Raw genomic sequence first — 15169 nt, 5'->3', positions numbered from 1 at the left:
CTCTGTCAAATAAATAAATAAAATCTTTAAAAAAAAAAAAAATGAAATCTCATTTAAAAAAAAAAACTTTTTCACAACTGATGAATTCCTGAACTCTACATCTGAAACTAAGAATGCACTACATACTGGCTAATTGAATTTAAATAAAAAAAATATATATTTCTAAAAAAATACCACCATCTGAGCTTTCAGCAAGTAGTAATCACTAATCACAGGTATTAACAAACATAATAATGAAAAGTTTAAAATATTGCAAGAACGACCAAAACGTGACTAGAGACATGAAGTGAGCAAATGCTATTGGAAAAATGGTGCTGATAGACTTGCTTGACGCACGGTTACCTGCCATAAGCCTTCGATCTGTAAAAAAAAAAAAAAAAAACACATCATCTGCAAAGCACAGTAAAGCAAAGCACAATACAATGAGATAGGCCTTTATAAATGTACCCATCATAGTTAGTATTTTTTTTAACATCTGGATGAGATGTCACATCTTCCAACAGCTAAAGTTCTTGAGCAAAAAAATCTCACCTCCGAGCTCACATGAGCTGGCTCCAAGCCCAAGTCCTGATTTTTAAGACAAGCGGTGGGAGTTACGTAGGTGAGCCTGGGAAGCCGCAGCGCCTGGAGGAACACTGAGATGACCCTGACGATTCCACTACCCTAAGAGGAAAGAGGAAAGTATACATTAGATTTATAAAAGTAAAAGTAAGCCTTCCGCTTACTTTATTCAGGAGTTCCAAAAGTAATCAAAACTTCTTAGCCAGCACTATGTAAATTCTGCCTTGCATTTGTCTTTAAGTCACCAACACACAGTAGTTGACTTGAGACTGATGTATAATCCCCAGCTTTCAAGGAAGGGATTACCCCTAACCACAATCTATAGGAATCTGTTGCGTCCAGGAAAAACGGAGTGAGAGCAAAGTAGAGAAAGAGCACAGGAATGATGAGGCTGCCCCTGATTACCCAATGTTTATTTCCATCCAGCGAGATTACTTTCCCCTCAAACTGTAAAGCACTAGAAGACTTGCTGCTGGAGCCACTCAATTTTTCCAACTTCTTGGGAAAGCCGTTTGGCAGTGTAGATCAAGAAACATTAAAATGTTTATATCCTTTAACGCAAGATGTGAGCTCCTGTGGACCGGCTCACTTGGCATAAATGCTAACTTCCCTCTTGTGGCTTTGAGCACTGTGCACGTGAACTTCTGCATTTCCAGATGCCCTGGCAGCTACGGTTCCCGGTGTGAGTTAAGTTCTGCCACTCAGATGCCTGGATTCAGAGCGGAGTTAAGAGGGCAGCAAGGCAAGATGCAAGGCACCCACTCTGCTGGCATAGCTAAGGGCAACAGGATTTTATTGCAAGCAGCTTCTTGGTTTGGGGGGTTTCTGATTCTGACAGAAGTGAAATCTGGGGACTAGAAGTTGTTTCTGGAAGCCCCATTTACTTTTACACCCATTCCAACAATTTTGGAAACCACAGAATACATAACAAAGACTTTTTGCTTAAACCAGCTAGAGGAGGTCCTGTTCTCTGTAACTGAATGCCAACCAGGCCAGGTGTCAGGGTCTCCAAGAGCACCTTCAGGCTTGATGCTTCCCTAAAAGGACCCAGAGGATGCAGAAGTTGTTGTATTCACAGTTGCCATTTATTGCAGCAAAAAAGAGTAAAGTCTCCAAGGGAAAAGGTGCGTGGGACAAAGTCTGCAGGAAGGCAGGCATGAGCCTCTAAGAGTCCCTTCCTAGCGGAGTCACACCGGATATGCTTAATTCATTCCGCAATGACGCGTGACAAGTGCAAAGTGTGGTCAACGAGGGAAGCTCGCCTGAGCCTGGTTGCCCCGGGTTTTTATGGGGGGGAGGTCAGTCACATAGACATACAGTGCCTGAATGATGGACCTCAGTAGAAGCTGCACACCCACAGGGGAAAATCAGGTGCTCGCTGTAAATCACATTGTTAGTACAAACTATCTAGAAAAACAGTTACCACGTGGCTCAAGACCCGACATGCAAAACACTTATCACTGAGAATATTCCAAGAGCTCAGTTCCCATGAGCCAGTCAGGGGCCAGTCACAAAAATGGCCCTTTCTTGGGAATATGCCTTGTTTGAGTGACCCAGAGCTGCTGAGTTAACCCTTTCCCACCCACCAGGAACCCCACTTATGGACATTTATAGTAAACAATTACCCAAAATATGGAAGAAAGTAAAAAAAATATGAAGATAGTAATTGTAATTTAAAACGGCAAAAAGCCAGGGGTAGAGGGAGAGGTTTTGTGACTGAAGGTCTCAGGATAAGAAAACAGTTACGTCAGTTATGGTTCATCTGCTTAACTAAGTTTTAGGCAACCACTAAAACACGATTATGAAGCACTATCATTCATTTTATGAAGCATTATGGTAAAATGATTATATATAATACGGAATGAAAATTCAGGGTATGAAAGTGTCCATATCCTCTAATTACATCTATGTAAAAACTGAGAAGACATCTACCAAAAAAGCAACAACCGGGTAATTTTTTTCTTTATTTTCAAAATATTCTATAACACATGGCTCTTTACTTTTATAATCAAAAAAAATAATTAATTTTTAATACTTCAAGCAAACTAGTCACAGTTTTGTTTTGTTTTGTTTTTTTCAGTTGGATAAGCAGAGGTTCCTAAAGGCCATGGTAAAAAGATCCAGGGACAGCAGGAGGGAAATCAAGATGAAAGTCACATCCACACCACCACAGTCAATTTGGATCTGGTCAAAAATTACATAGGTTTAATTTCCTAGGATTAGTTTATGGAGCTTCTGTGTGGAAACCATGGTGTCGCCAAGCATGGTCCACAATGAACGGAAGCGGCTGGAACACTGGGTCTTGGTGGTAATCACTATGGGTATTTCAAGTTGGCCTAAAATGGAAGTTGTCACTTGGTATGGTTTCCTTTTGATTTAAATTTGAATATTTGTCAACTTTAGCAATTTCCTCTCCTCCATGTAAGAAAGTCTTCAATGCTTTCCATATAATACTTACACAGCATGGTATATCTTCACATTCCTTTTCAAATGCTAATTAAATCTCTAGTGGGTGGAAATTATTAACTTTATCAAAAGTAGGTTTAATTACATTTTTTGGAGAATCTAAAAGTCTTAATAAAAATCAAATATCAATGAAATTTTAACTGGTGATGTGTGTTTATTAAGGTTTTAAGTTACCCAAAATAAAAAATCACAACTCCTTTCTCCAGAACCCAATGGTAATTATGAGAATGCCATTTTAAAAAAAGGTGTCTTGATGAGCATGCCTTTACAGTTACCCTACTTTTATGCTTTAGGATTTAAAATTTCATTTATTCATTTTATTCATTTTATTCATTCAGTGAGCAAATATTTATTCCAGGCATTCAACATACAGCAGTGAACAAAACACAGAGCCTACAATTAGGGCAAGAGTTGGTGAGGGAAGACAGACAACAAAGAAATTGAGTAATAAAGTATTTTACATAGTGGTAAGTGCTTACAGGGTGGAAGGATAGGTAATGATTGAGTGGGGGTGCTATTTTTAAAAGAGGGCTCAGTGAAGCTGGGACAGATCACAGTTGAGCAGAAAGCAGACTGCAATGGGCCAGGCAGCTATCTATAAGAAGCACTCCTTGCAGGTGGAGCTGGGAGGGTCAACGGCTCTGAGAAGGGACAGCGCTTGATTTGTCTGAAGAACTATAAAGACCTCAGACAGGCTAAAGAGTAAACCAAGGTCCATTAGACTGCTCGGCTGCCATGACCAAGTACTGCAGACTGGTGGCTTAAGAGAAATTTATAGTCTCACAGTTCAATGTCCAAGATTGAGGTGTCAGCAGGGTTGGTTTCTTCTGAGGCTTCTCTCCTTGGCATACAGATGGTCACCCTCTCCCTGTGTCTTCACCTGGCCTTTTCTCTGTATATGGCTGTGTCCTAATTTCTTCTTCTTCTAAGGACATCTGTCACACTGGTCATATTGGATCAGGGCCCATCTTATGACCTCATTTTAACATAATTCCCTTTATCTCCAAATACAGTCTCATTCTGAGGTACTGGGGGCTGGGACTTCAATATAAGAATTTTAGCAGGACACAATTCAGCCCCTAACAAGAGGTAAGTGGTAAAAGATAAAAAGTCAGAGACGGGGCGCCTGGGTGGCTCAGTTGGTTGGGCGGCCAACTCTTGATTTTGGCTCAGGTCACGAGGTCCCGGGATCGAGCCCTGCATCAGGCTCTGTGCTCAGCGGGGAGTCTGCTTGAGATTCTCTCTCCCTCACCCTCTGCCCCTCCCCCTGCTCACACTTTCTCTCTCTGTAAAATAAATAAATCTTAAAAAAAAAAAGTCAGAGGGATGGGAGGGTGAGGGGAGAATATTAGGTAGGGCCTTGAGTTTGAATTATTCTGATGGAAATGGGAAGCCATTAGGGGGTTTTAATCAGGAGAACAGCATAAACTGTGCTTGGTTTTCCAAAGGTCACTCTGACCCTAGCATGGAAAATGGATGGGAATGGAGCAAGGGTAGAAGCTGGGAGATCACTTAGTAGTCTGGAGACAAGACCTTCTCTTTTGCTTAGGACAGTCAAGAGAGAACTCCCTGACGACAGAGCATTAAAGGGAAGTAAATGAATAAAGGGAAATTCATGGAAATACCTGAGGAAAGAGAGAAGCAAAACAATTTTTCAATAGACATTGAATGTAAAGAGGCTACTTAATGAATTTAAGGTGAAATAAGTATTAGAGTATTCCTACTCTCACATGATTTGAATATGTAACTCATTTATTAATCTTATTAGCCTGACTTGTCTAATTTGCATTTCTTTCCTATTCCTGCTTTCAGATTTTTTTATTCCCATTTTATTTCACTAATTTTGCAAGCTGTTTTGTATCTTCTTTTATTTGGAATTTATAACTGAAATTGAAAATTTAAGTACTAACTTGAAATATGGTCATAATTTCAGTTAACACTTAGTGTTGAAATAGCTAGATTATCTGGATACTACAACCAAGTATTCATTAGAGTCATTGAAAAAGCAATCAAAATTAGAACTTAATGAAGCTCTTAATAATTTTATGTGTAAGGAAGAAACTATATAAAGAGAAAATAAAAACATTTCTTACTACACTTCAGACATATTGGAAACTGCTTTGAAAGTTCAGATCGTTTGAGGCTCTCCGTGCTTATGGCATTTCAACCATCTGCCACCTTCAACTCACAGACCTGCCACAGGGTCTTCTTTTCCAAGACTCCTTGAACCCCATCTTGGGAAGGAAGCAGCAAAATAAAAGGGGTCCTAGAATTCCCTAAACACCTAAACTTCCACCCTTCCAGCAACATAATACATGGAAAATTTTGAGAGAGGAAGAAGGAAGGAGGGATGGGAAGAAGACAGGGCGAACCTGCATATATTTTGACCTAGCAATTTTAGTTCTAAGAATTTACCATAAGGAAGTATTTTAAAGATCTCATCACCACATCTACTCATGAAAGAATGAAACAGCCTAGAGGTCTAGTCATAACAACCTTCCTTCTAGTGCGCCTACTTGGCCCTACTTCCTTCACTTGCCTAATTCCTACTCATCCTATAGGCTCAGCTTAAATTCCACTTTCTGAGAGAACACTGCCCTGATCCCCAAGGTGAGATTAGGCATTCTGCTAGTGACTCATATAGCACCCTATCTCTCTGATTCTGTAGCACTCACCACAATAGTAAGTAATATTTGTGCAGTGCTTAGTTAATATCTGCCTGTCCTCTTCTCTTCCCAGACCACAATCTCTGTGAGGACAGAAACTATGCCCATTTTCTTCACAGCTATATCCTCAGAGTGTATCACTGTGGGGCAGATAGCATGCTCTCAATAAATATGTGTTGGCACTAGATCCACTTTAAATGGATAAATTTTATGGTATGTGAATTACATCTCAATAAAGCTTTTTTAAAAAGATGTTACCATTAACACATTAATTAAGGGGTGCCTGGGTGGCTCCAGTCGGTTAAGCATCCAACTCTTGATTTCAGCTCAGGTCATAATCTCAGGGTCATGAGATCAACTCTGGCATGGGCGTCCGGCTCTGTGCTCAGCAGGGAGTCTGCTGGAGATTCTCTCTCCCTCTCCCTCTGCTCCTCCCCCCTGCATTCTCACTCTCTCTAAAATAAATAAATAAATATTTTTTAAAAAACATAAATTAGGGGCGCCTGGGTGGCTTAGTCGTTGGGCGTCTGCTTCGGCTCAGGTCATGATCCCAGGGTCCTGGGATTGAGCCCCACATCAGGCTCCTGGGATCGAGCCCCACATCGGGCTCCCTGCTCGGCGGGAAGCCTGCTTCTCCCTTTCCCACTCCCCCTGCTTGTGTTCCCTCTCTCACTGTCTCTCTCTCTGTGTCAAATAAGTAAATAAAATCTTTAAGAAAAAAAAAACAAATTAATTAAACAAACTAATGAAAATTACCAGACAGTGGCATACAATGTAGATAAAAAAAAGTATTTGAGCTATATATCTATTGACATAGAAAAATCTTCAAGAAATATTATGCAAAAAGAGTTTTATAGAACAGTTTATACAACATGATCTCGCTGTTTTTGCTTGACAAAAGGATATACCCATATATGTAACTAATATATATATATATATATAAATATATATATAAAACCAATATTTATATGTGCCCATATTTCTAGGCACAGTTCTAAGGGTTTGTGATACCAGTGAATAAAGATCCCCATTATTGTGGAGCTTACATTCCAGCATGGGAGATTGGCCATAAGTAATAAACATAATAAATAAGGACATTTTACAGTATGTTAGAAAGTAAAAAGGGCCATGGGCAGGGGGGTGCAGGGGGTTGGTAGATGAGGATTTAAGAGTGCTGGGGAGAGGCATGCTGCAGTTGTTGTTTTTTTAAGATTTATTTATTCGAGAGAGAGAATGCAAGCGGTGGGGAGGGACAGAGGGAGAGAGAGAATCCCAAGCAGACTCTTCGGTGAGCGTGAAGCCAATGTGGGGCTCCTCCTGTGAGATCATCACCCCAGCCAAAACCAAGAGTTGACGCTCAACCGACTGAGACACCTAGGGCGCCCCCATGCTGCAGTTTTAAATAGGGAGCTTAGCCTAATCCTTGGAGAAGGATTATCTGGATACTACAACCAGAGAATTAGCCAAGCGGGTATCTGACAGAGCAGCAAGCCCCCGAAGCATGTTGTAGCCTTTCCTGTCAAGGAACAGTGAGGAGACCAGTGTGGATGCAGCAAAGCAAACAAGAGGGAGTACATTAGGAGAGGAGGGTGTGGTAGCCATAGTCCCTGTTGCCATTGTGGGAACTTCAGCTTTCACTCCATGAGGGATGGAGGCCATTGCAGGAATGTGACCAAAGAGAGAGATGATCTCCTGTTTGAGAGGATGGCTCTGGCTGCTGAACTGGTGGGGGGGGGGGGGGGGGGGGGGGGGGAGTAGAGAGGCTGTTTAAAGGTTAGTGCAGTAATCCAGGCAAGAGAGGATGGTGGTTAAGACCCAAGAACGAGCAGAATAGGCGGCTAGGAGAAGTTAGTGCCCAGATTTCCAAAGACGGAGCCAACAGGATTTCCTAATGGACTGAATGTGAGGTGTGAAGAGAGGAATCAAAAACCAAAGTGTGGGGTCTAAGCAACTGGGAGATGGAGTTGACAATAACAAAAATGAAAGCAGAGGATGAAGGCTGGTTTGAAAAGAAAGAATTGGAATTTAGCTTTGGATGTGTTATTTTTGAGCTGTTTACCAAACATTTGTGCTAGATTATTTTCAAATTATCATCACTGGCACCCTATGCTGAAGTATCTGCCCAGAAGCCAGGACTACACTTCCCAGAATCCCCTTCTCCATCAGTTAGCCAATGAGAGATGTTCCAAGTGGCTTCTGTTTGAGCTTTCTGAAAAATGCTCACCTGGGGATAGGTGCTTGTTATTCACAGTAGCTTCAGGACTTTCCTGACTGTTGCCTGAAGGAGCTGGTGGGAGGATCCTGAAATCTGTGATAGCTTCCAGACTTGTGCTTGCTGCAGGCTGAAACACAAGTGACAATTTTTTGTCCTTTCTTCTAACCAATGGCCTTCTAACCATCATTTAAACTTCCAATTCATAATCAGCATGCATAGTCTTCTGTTTTCCTGACAGATAAAACATGCAAATGGAGATGGGCAGTGGGCAGTTGGAAATGTCAGTCTGGAATTTGGTGGGGAAGTTGGGGCTGGAGATGAGATTTGGGGGTCATCAGCAAATGACAGCATTTAAACCTTGAGCTTGAATGATGACCAAATGAAGAGAGAGAAAAGTTCAAGAACCAAGCCTGAAGCAAAGCAACCTGGACAGGCTGCAGGAAAAAAGAGGCCATGTCGGCTGAGGAGGAACCAATGAAGCAGAAACATCCAGGCCAGCCTCACACCCCGGAAGCCAGAAGACAAAGAGCAGCAAGGAGGAGAGAATGGGCCACCCGTGCCAAGTGCTGCTGAGGGGTCGGTTTTTAGCTGACGGCTGAGAACTGACCCACTGGATCACATAAAGTGGAGGTCACCGGTGACCTGGACAAAAGCAGTTCTGTGAAGTGGAAGGGTTTTTTTTTAAGCCTGACTGGAGTGGGTTTTAGAAAGAATGACAGGGAAAGAACTGCACATAGCTATGTTCGTTGTAAAAAGCCTGGTGACTTACATGAAGAGGTGGACAAGCAATATCTCTGGGTCATGTAATTACAGGTGAGGTTTTGTCCCTTATATCTTTTTATTGATTAGCTGAAATGAACATGCACTCCTTCTCTAATAAATAAAAATAAAATTACTATCAACATCTCATCTCTCTCTGTTTCAACTACCAACCTGCCGTGGCCTGGGGCTGACTCTGAGTTCCAAGGGGCTCAGGTCTAAGAAAAACAAACAGTAGACACATACAAGTTCTTGGGTGTCAGTCTCAGTTCCCAGACATTGCTCCACCTTCTCTTCACCCCAACACCACCAAATGATGCACATGCTGTCTGTTGTTCCCAAACTCCAATTACTGAGCATTTTCAAATTAAATAGTACCTTGACAACTTCAAAATTCTTTTCAATAATTAAAATAAATGTTTATGGAACACTTCCCATGTAGTAGGAACTTGCTAAACACTGCATTTAAAAAGATGAACGTGATTGCCAAGGGCTTAAATTATACTGTGAGCACTGTTCATGCAGGAGAGCCAAAGATCCGTCTAGCAGATACACCTGTCAGCTCTACTGAGGAGAGAAGGGAAAGATGAGAAATGTCAGGCACTTGAAACCTGTAAGACCTAAAAAGGTAAAAAAGAATCCTTGGGAAATCCAAATGTGACATTTTATAAAGAGTGTTAACCTGTTATTGGAATTAAAACGCCGAGAGATTTTTGTGAACTGCTTCTGATCTTCTGTACCCAGAAGCACTTAATTAACATTTATTGAACTAATTACCTCACTTGCTCTCCTTTACTGAAGTAGTCATAATGATTATCCCCTCTTTCTAGCAAATACAAAGTTAGGTTTAATGAGTGCAGACTAATTAACATACAAGTAAAGCTAGAGAATCTTCAAATGTTTGGAGGGCCCACGGGGGCATTTCTCTCCAGCCTCCAGATGATTTCTGTCATGGTAATGGTGATGGGCTCAATTTCTAGTCCCTGGGGTTGCAAAGTCCATCTGCCAAAGAAGGGGGTCTTCAAAGTACAAAAGGGAAGAAAACAAGGATAAAAAAATGGATATGACAACATAGCTGAGGTGAAAAGTCATAGTGTTAAATCTTGGTGAATCCCCTAACTACTGATAATAGACATACAGTAAAATCTTATCAGGTTAATGAATAATAATGATGAAGCTAAGTGCTTTACACTAATTTAATGCTTTCACCTAATTTAATGCTCAAAACAACTGGAAGAATTATTAGCCCTATTTTACAAATGAGGAAACCGAGTTTCTGGATGGCCTGAGTGATGAATGACCCCAAGGCTGGCTCAGGGCCAGCCAGATGAATGGGGGCAGCTGCAGGCTGGGGCCCACAAGGCGACACAGAAGCATTACCAGTATGTTTGCGCAAGAGTGATCAGAAAAAGAAGAGGCAGAGGAGTGCAATTCTGCAGGAGGTTTATCAGCATTTAGGGACCTCTCACCTATAGCTAGATTCTTGGCACACAATGGCTCAAGAGAAAGAAGCCAGAATCAAACTCAGATTATGTCAAAGACTCAGAAATAGACTGCTGTAGATTTATTATCAATGGTCATCAAGAGGGAAGAATCAACATGAAAGCCTCGTGGGGATGACAACTGTCAGAATGTACAGGCTTCAATAATTTGTGACAACCTAGGAAATCTCAAAAGTTGGTATGCAGAATTGCTTCATATTGTATTACATTACTATGTTGTAATGAAAAATGCCAAATTTATTTAAAATGTAAAATGAAGTGACAAATCCTGACCAGCAGGTGGCAGGCTTACCTCATGATGATGTCTTAAAAACCCTGCGGAAGGATTACAGTAAACTTTAGAATCTAGGTAATATCATTACAAAAATTCAAATATATCTCATACTTAGCAGGAATTAGGAATACAACATGATTTAATCATACTATGTCCTGTAACTTCATGGCTAATGTTGACTAAATGTGTTCATTCAATTAACTGCAAGAACATAAGATAATATATGTAGGTATTAATTGAATTCATCATCAAGACATTTCCACACACTAGACACAAAGTACAATGTCTAGACGATTCTAAATTATAGTGGAGGAAATGATATATTTAATTATTGATTTCCCACTAAGATATTTAATATATTCTGTCTTCCTATGTGAGGCTTGTACAATTTTATATTGCATACTCCTGTTTCACTTAATTTTTTAAAAAAGTTTAAAGTTTTCATTTATTCTACATTTAAAAGTATATTTCACATACTATTCAAAATTAAAATGGCAAACCCCATCAGATAACCATGGTAAATTTATTTTTACTCTTAAAATATATGTTGAGTCTAGCAGAGTAAGATAACACATTTTGCTTTATTGAAAAGAATATTTCTTTCTTTACCTTATTTACATTACGACAACTTCTGGCTTCACTAACTAATGTAATAAGTTAATAAGCATGCCTTCCCCCAGAAGTCTGTTGGGCACTAAGAAGGAAAAGAGAAGGTTCCTGCCTTCGAGGAGCATATAACCATATTACAGAGACAAGACCAATGGAATCTTATGTTTCTGGGAACCTTCTAAAATTCCAAAATATATGATTGCATATACATTCCCTTCAAAAGGCTTACATTATCAAAGTGCAACACGGCAGCTGGTTTGACTTTTGAGTAAGGAATGGTCAGCTAGGCACTCCTTAACTGGGTTACTCATTAGCACCTCACACCACAGCCCGACCCTCACACATTCACGCAGCCACTCTTCAAAATTCAGGTGATTACAATTTGTATCTCAGAAAAGCTTCACAGGCCTAGGTATCCGAGTCCTCTTTACTTACAGAACCAGAAAATGTTCAATCTACAAATGCCAGGCGTCTAACAAATGCATGGCATGATAAAAACATAAGGGGGTGCATACATTTCAAATGTCGGCTAAGAAAAGTCAGGAGACAGAATGGACCAAGTCACGGAAGGCTGGGGGTGCAGGTGACAAGTGCAGAGCTGGACAAGTGCGGGTGAGAATAGCTAAGGAAAATCTCCTGACAGCAATAAAGGTGAGCTGGAGCTGGGATGATGGCAGAGATTCAGAGAAAGAAGGGCCCTTTGGGTTGGGAGAGAGATATGAGAAAATATAAAAGAGCTTTAATTATTATAGAACATTTGGGAGACACTTCACCTAATTTAATTTTTAAAATCATGTGCTCTTTACTGCCCACTAATCTTCTACGAAGGTTGTATCTAATAATTAATCTTCGAGGATCCTACTGTGCTAACCCTCCATAAGCTAATTTTCTTCATGCCAACTGCACTGTTAGTGGGCCAAACTGTGTCCCCCCCCAAATTCATATGTTGAAGTCCTAAGTTCAGCTACCTCAGAATGTGACCTTATTTGGAAACTGGGTGGTTGCAGATGCAATTACTTAAGATGAGGTCACAATGGAGTAGCGTGGTCACAATATGACTGGGGTGCTTATCAAAAGGGGACATTTGGACAGACACACACCCAGGGAGAACGCCATGTGAAGACTGGAGTGAGGCTGCCACAAGCCAGTAAACTACCAGAAGCCAGGACAGAGGGGCCTGGAACAGATCCCTCCCTAAGGCCTTCAGAGGGAGCACGGCTTGCTGACACCTTGATCTCAGACCTCTCGCCTCCAGAACTATGACACTAGTTTCTGTCTGAGCCACTCAATTTGTGGTACTTTATTACAGCTACCCTAGAGCAAACTAACCACACACATCAACCAGAATTCACTACCTTGACTCAGTGTTGTTCAGGTACAAACGGATGCAGTGAAATCCAGTAGGAGTATCCAGATGCAGCCGTCTACTGGAATGTCAGAGCAGGGGACAAACTGTTGCAAGCAGGGGCTGTACACATCCAAAGACTCTGGGTCAATCTTCTTTTGCCAACTTGAAATCAAGTGTGGCTGCTGGTGGAGGCCCGTGAAACAGCAAAAGGGGCCGGATGAGGCTCCTCTCTGGGTTCCCATCATGGGGAGGGCGGGCCGTGCCCCTGCTCTATCAACCATCTGCTTGTTTGCCACATCAGCCGGATGCGAGGTATTCACACTGCGCTCCTTGACTCTTCTTGTTCTTGCTCTCATGGCTTATAGGTTGGCAGACAGACTGCATGGCAGAACTGGGCTTTCAGCTCCACTGCCAACCCGAAAAATGATCCAGAATGCTCCTGACCCTGATCCACACATCTACGACTCTCCACCTTTGGTGGCCATACTGTGCTGATTCTGAAAAACAGAACAAAACAAAACAAAACAAAACAAAACAAAAAACCGTCCATATCTCTCTGCTTATTTGGTGACTTATTTATTAACTGACATCCCCATTTCTGAAAAGGACTTGAGGTGACTTAAAACAAAAACACCTGGCCAACATGTACATTGAAACTCTATGATCTGAAATGGACAGGGTAGCTACCCATTCCATAAAGTCTATTTTTATGGAATTGTCAGGTCTTCCCAGATACCTAGTGGAAGCATATGCCCATCTGTGCTATTAGAATGGTGTGTGCTTTCAAACTCTGAAATAAGTTTTATCAGCTATCATGTTGCCTTTTACACATAGCAGATAACCAAAAGTAAATTGATCAGTGGGAATGGTAGAGAGAAGGGGGGGAAATGTTCCCATTTCTCATTCTTATTATCTGCTGATTACATTTCCCTAAAACAGACTCAGTAACACAATAAACTCCTCATGCAGGAAAATTCACTTGGTGGAAAATGTTTTGTGTGTATTTCTAACTTGTTATTATATATACTCTAAAGGTGACAGAACTTCTAAAAGAGACAGAAAAAACTATAAGAGCCAAATATATAACAGAAGAACAAAGAGAGGCTAAAAATAGGAGAAATAAAAATGAATTGAGTGAATCATTTTTTCTATGAAATAAGCATTCAAGCACTACAACTCCTTACAAATTTTTTGACACAGAGAACTGCAATTCCAGAAAAGAGGCAGGGGTGGGGGATGACTGACAACATTTAAAATTTGTAACAAATTGATTTTTTAGAAAATTTTTAAAGAAAACAAACAGAATCCAAGAATTTCAGTGAGAGCAAATGATCATAGACCTTTTCTGTAAGAGATGTTTTGAATTATCTTAAAGAGTCTCAAAATAAACAAACAAAAAACCAGAACCATTTCTTCAAAAAACGAACATATGGTACAGTTGAATTCAAAACCCAATCCCATGCAAACCACATTCAAACTGCATGGCAACACAGCCACCCTCTCCCAAAAGATTAATCATTTAATTGCATCCTTACAAAAAATAAAACTTCTCAGGCCCTCATGCTAGCAGCACATTGCATTAGCGTGACACTAATGTTGGCCGCCTCTGAAATTGTCACTCATTTGCCCTGCTGTAAGCTGATTCTTCCATATAAGGAGACATGAGTCAGCGTAAGACTATTACACTGAAGGATGACACAATGTTCTAGACAAACGTTTTCTGGAAATACATGGTCTTAGTCAGCTCTGGTTACTATAACAAAATACGATAGGCTAGGCAATTTAAACAACAGACATTTATTGCTCACAATCTGGCAGCTAGAAGTCTGAGACCAGGGTGCCAACACGGTCAGGTTCTGGTAAGAGTTTCTTCCTGGCTGCAGAAGACTGCCTTCTGGCTGTGTCCTCCCATGGCAAGGAGAAAGATCTTCTTGAGTCTCTTCTTGTAAAAGCGCTAATCCCAGCAGGACCCTACCCTTAGGACCTAACTACTTTCTAACCCCACTCCTAACACCATCACGTTGGGGGTTAGGGTTTCAACATATGAATCTGGGGAGGACGTAACTCAGTCCATAGCACACACACAGGATCTATCCAGTTCTGCTCCCCTTTTGAGGTCCTCTCTCACGTAAATTACTCATCTGCGCATAGCACCCAAACCCAGCAGAACTCACCCCAGTGGGTTTTGAGCCTGTACTTTGGGCTAAGACAGTAGGGCACCTGCCACCTCAATAGCAACGGGATGCTGTGCACGTTTGTGTATAGAGCTTCTCAGCCACAGGTAAACACCATAGGCAGTCAGCACTTTCTCACACCAGATCGCAAGCACTCCAAGGAAGGATCAGTACACACATTTTGTAAATGAGGTGGAACTCACGTGGTAGGTAGGCTACACGGCTGGGAGGAAAGTAGCATTCGTGGCAGGCTGGCCAGAGAGGCAGAATATAGAAGACTCTTATTTCCAAGCAACTCCGTCTCTGGAGGTCCAGCTACTCTGCCGCCATCGAACACCAGGCCTGTTGGAAAGGGCCTCATTACATTCCACTTTGGGCTGGAAATGTTAAGTGTAATTAAATGAGAAGAGCACAAAGATTCATGGAGCTCATGAACTCCATGCTCTCCATCATTCAGCTTTTATCAACAATATGCCTAGTATCAGTGCTCTTGTGACCATCATAAAACACTGGACAGACTCCTCCAAAATCCAGAACAAGGTGAAATCAAATTCCAAACATAAATGATATCTTGGTTTTCCTGGCACGCTGTAGT

General features: G+C 41.2%; 1 long non-coding RNA gene across 8 annotated transcripts in view; it reads right to left on the bottom strand.

Moving 5' to 3' along the window:
* LOC116637620 overlaps positions 1–15169 on the bottom strand; it is a 47822-nt gene that overhangs the window by 22854 nt on the left and 9799 nt on the right. For 4 of the 8 annotated variants that reach the window (XR_004300503.1, XR_004300504.1, XR_004300501.1 and 1 more), the window contains exons 2-5: positions 12408–12897; positions 7918–8035; positions 532–663; positions 343–360 (exon numbers count right to left, since the gene is read on the bottom strand). This is a non-coding gene — a long non-coding RNA (uncharacterized LOC116637620). Of the gene's footprint in view, positions 1–342; positions 361–531; positions 664–7917; positions 8036–12407; positions 12898–14777; positions 14917–15169 lie in introns of all 8 variants that reach the window. The other 4 variants (XR_004300502.1, XR_004300505.1, XR_004300506.1 and 1 more) reach the window with 4 other exon arrangements.

The sequence above is a fragment of the Phoca vitulina genome, unplaced genomic scaffold (assembly GCF_004348235.1).
Source record: "Phoca vitulina isolate PV1807 unplaced genomic scaffold, GSC_HSeal_1.0 scaffold14, whole genome shotgun sequence".
NCBI lineage: Eukaryota > Metazoa > Chordata > Mammalia > Carnivora > Phocidae > Phoca > Phoca vitulina.
This window is presented reverse-complemented; position numbering and strand designations above follow the sequence as displayed.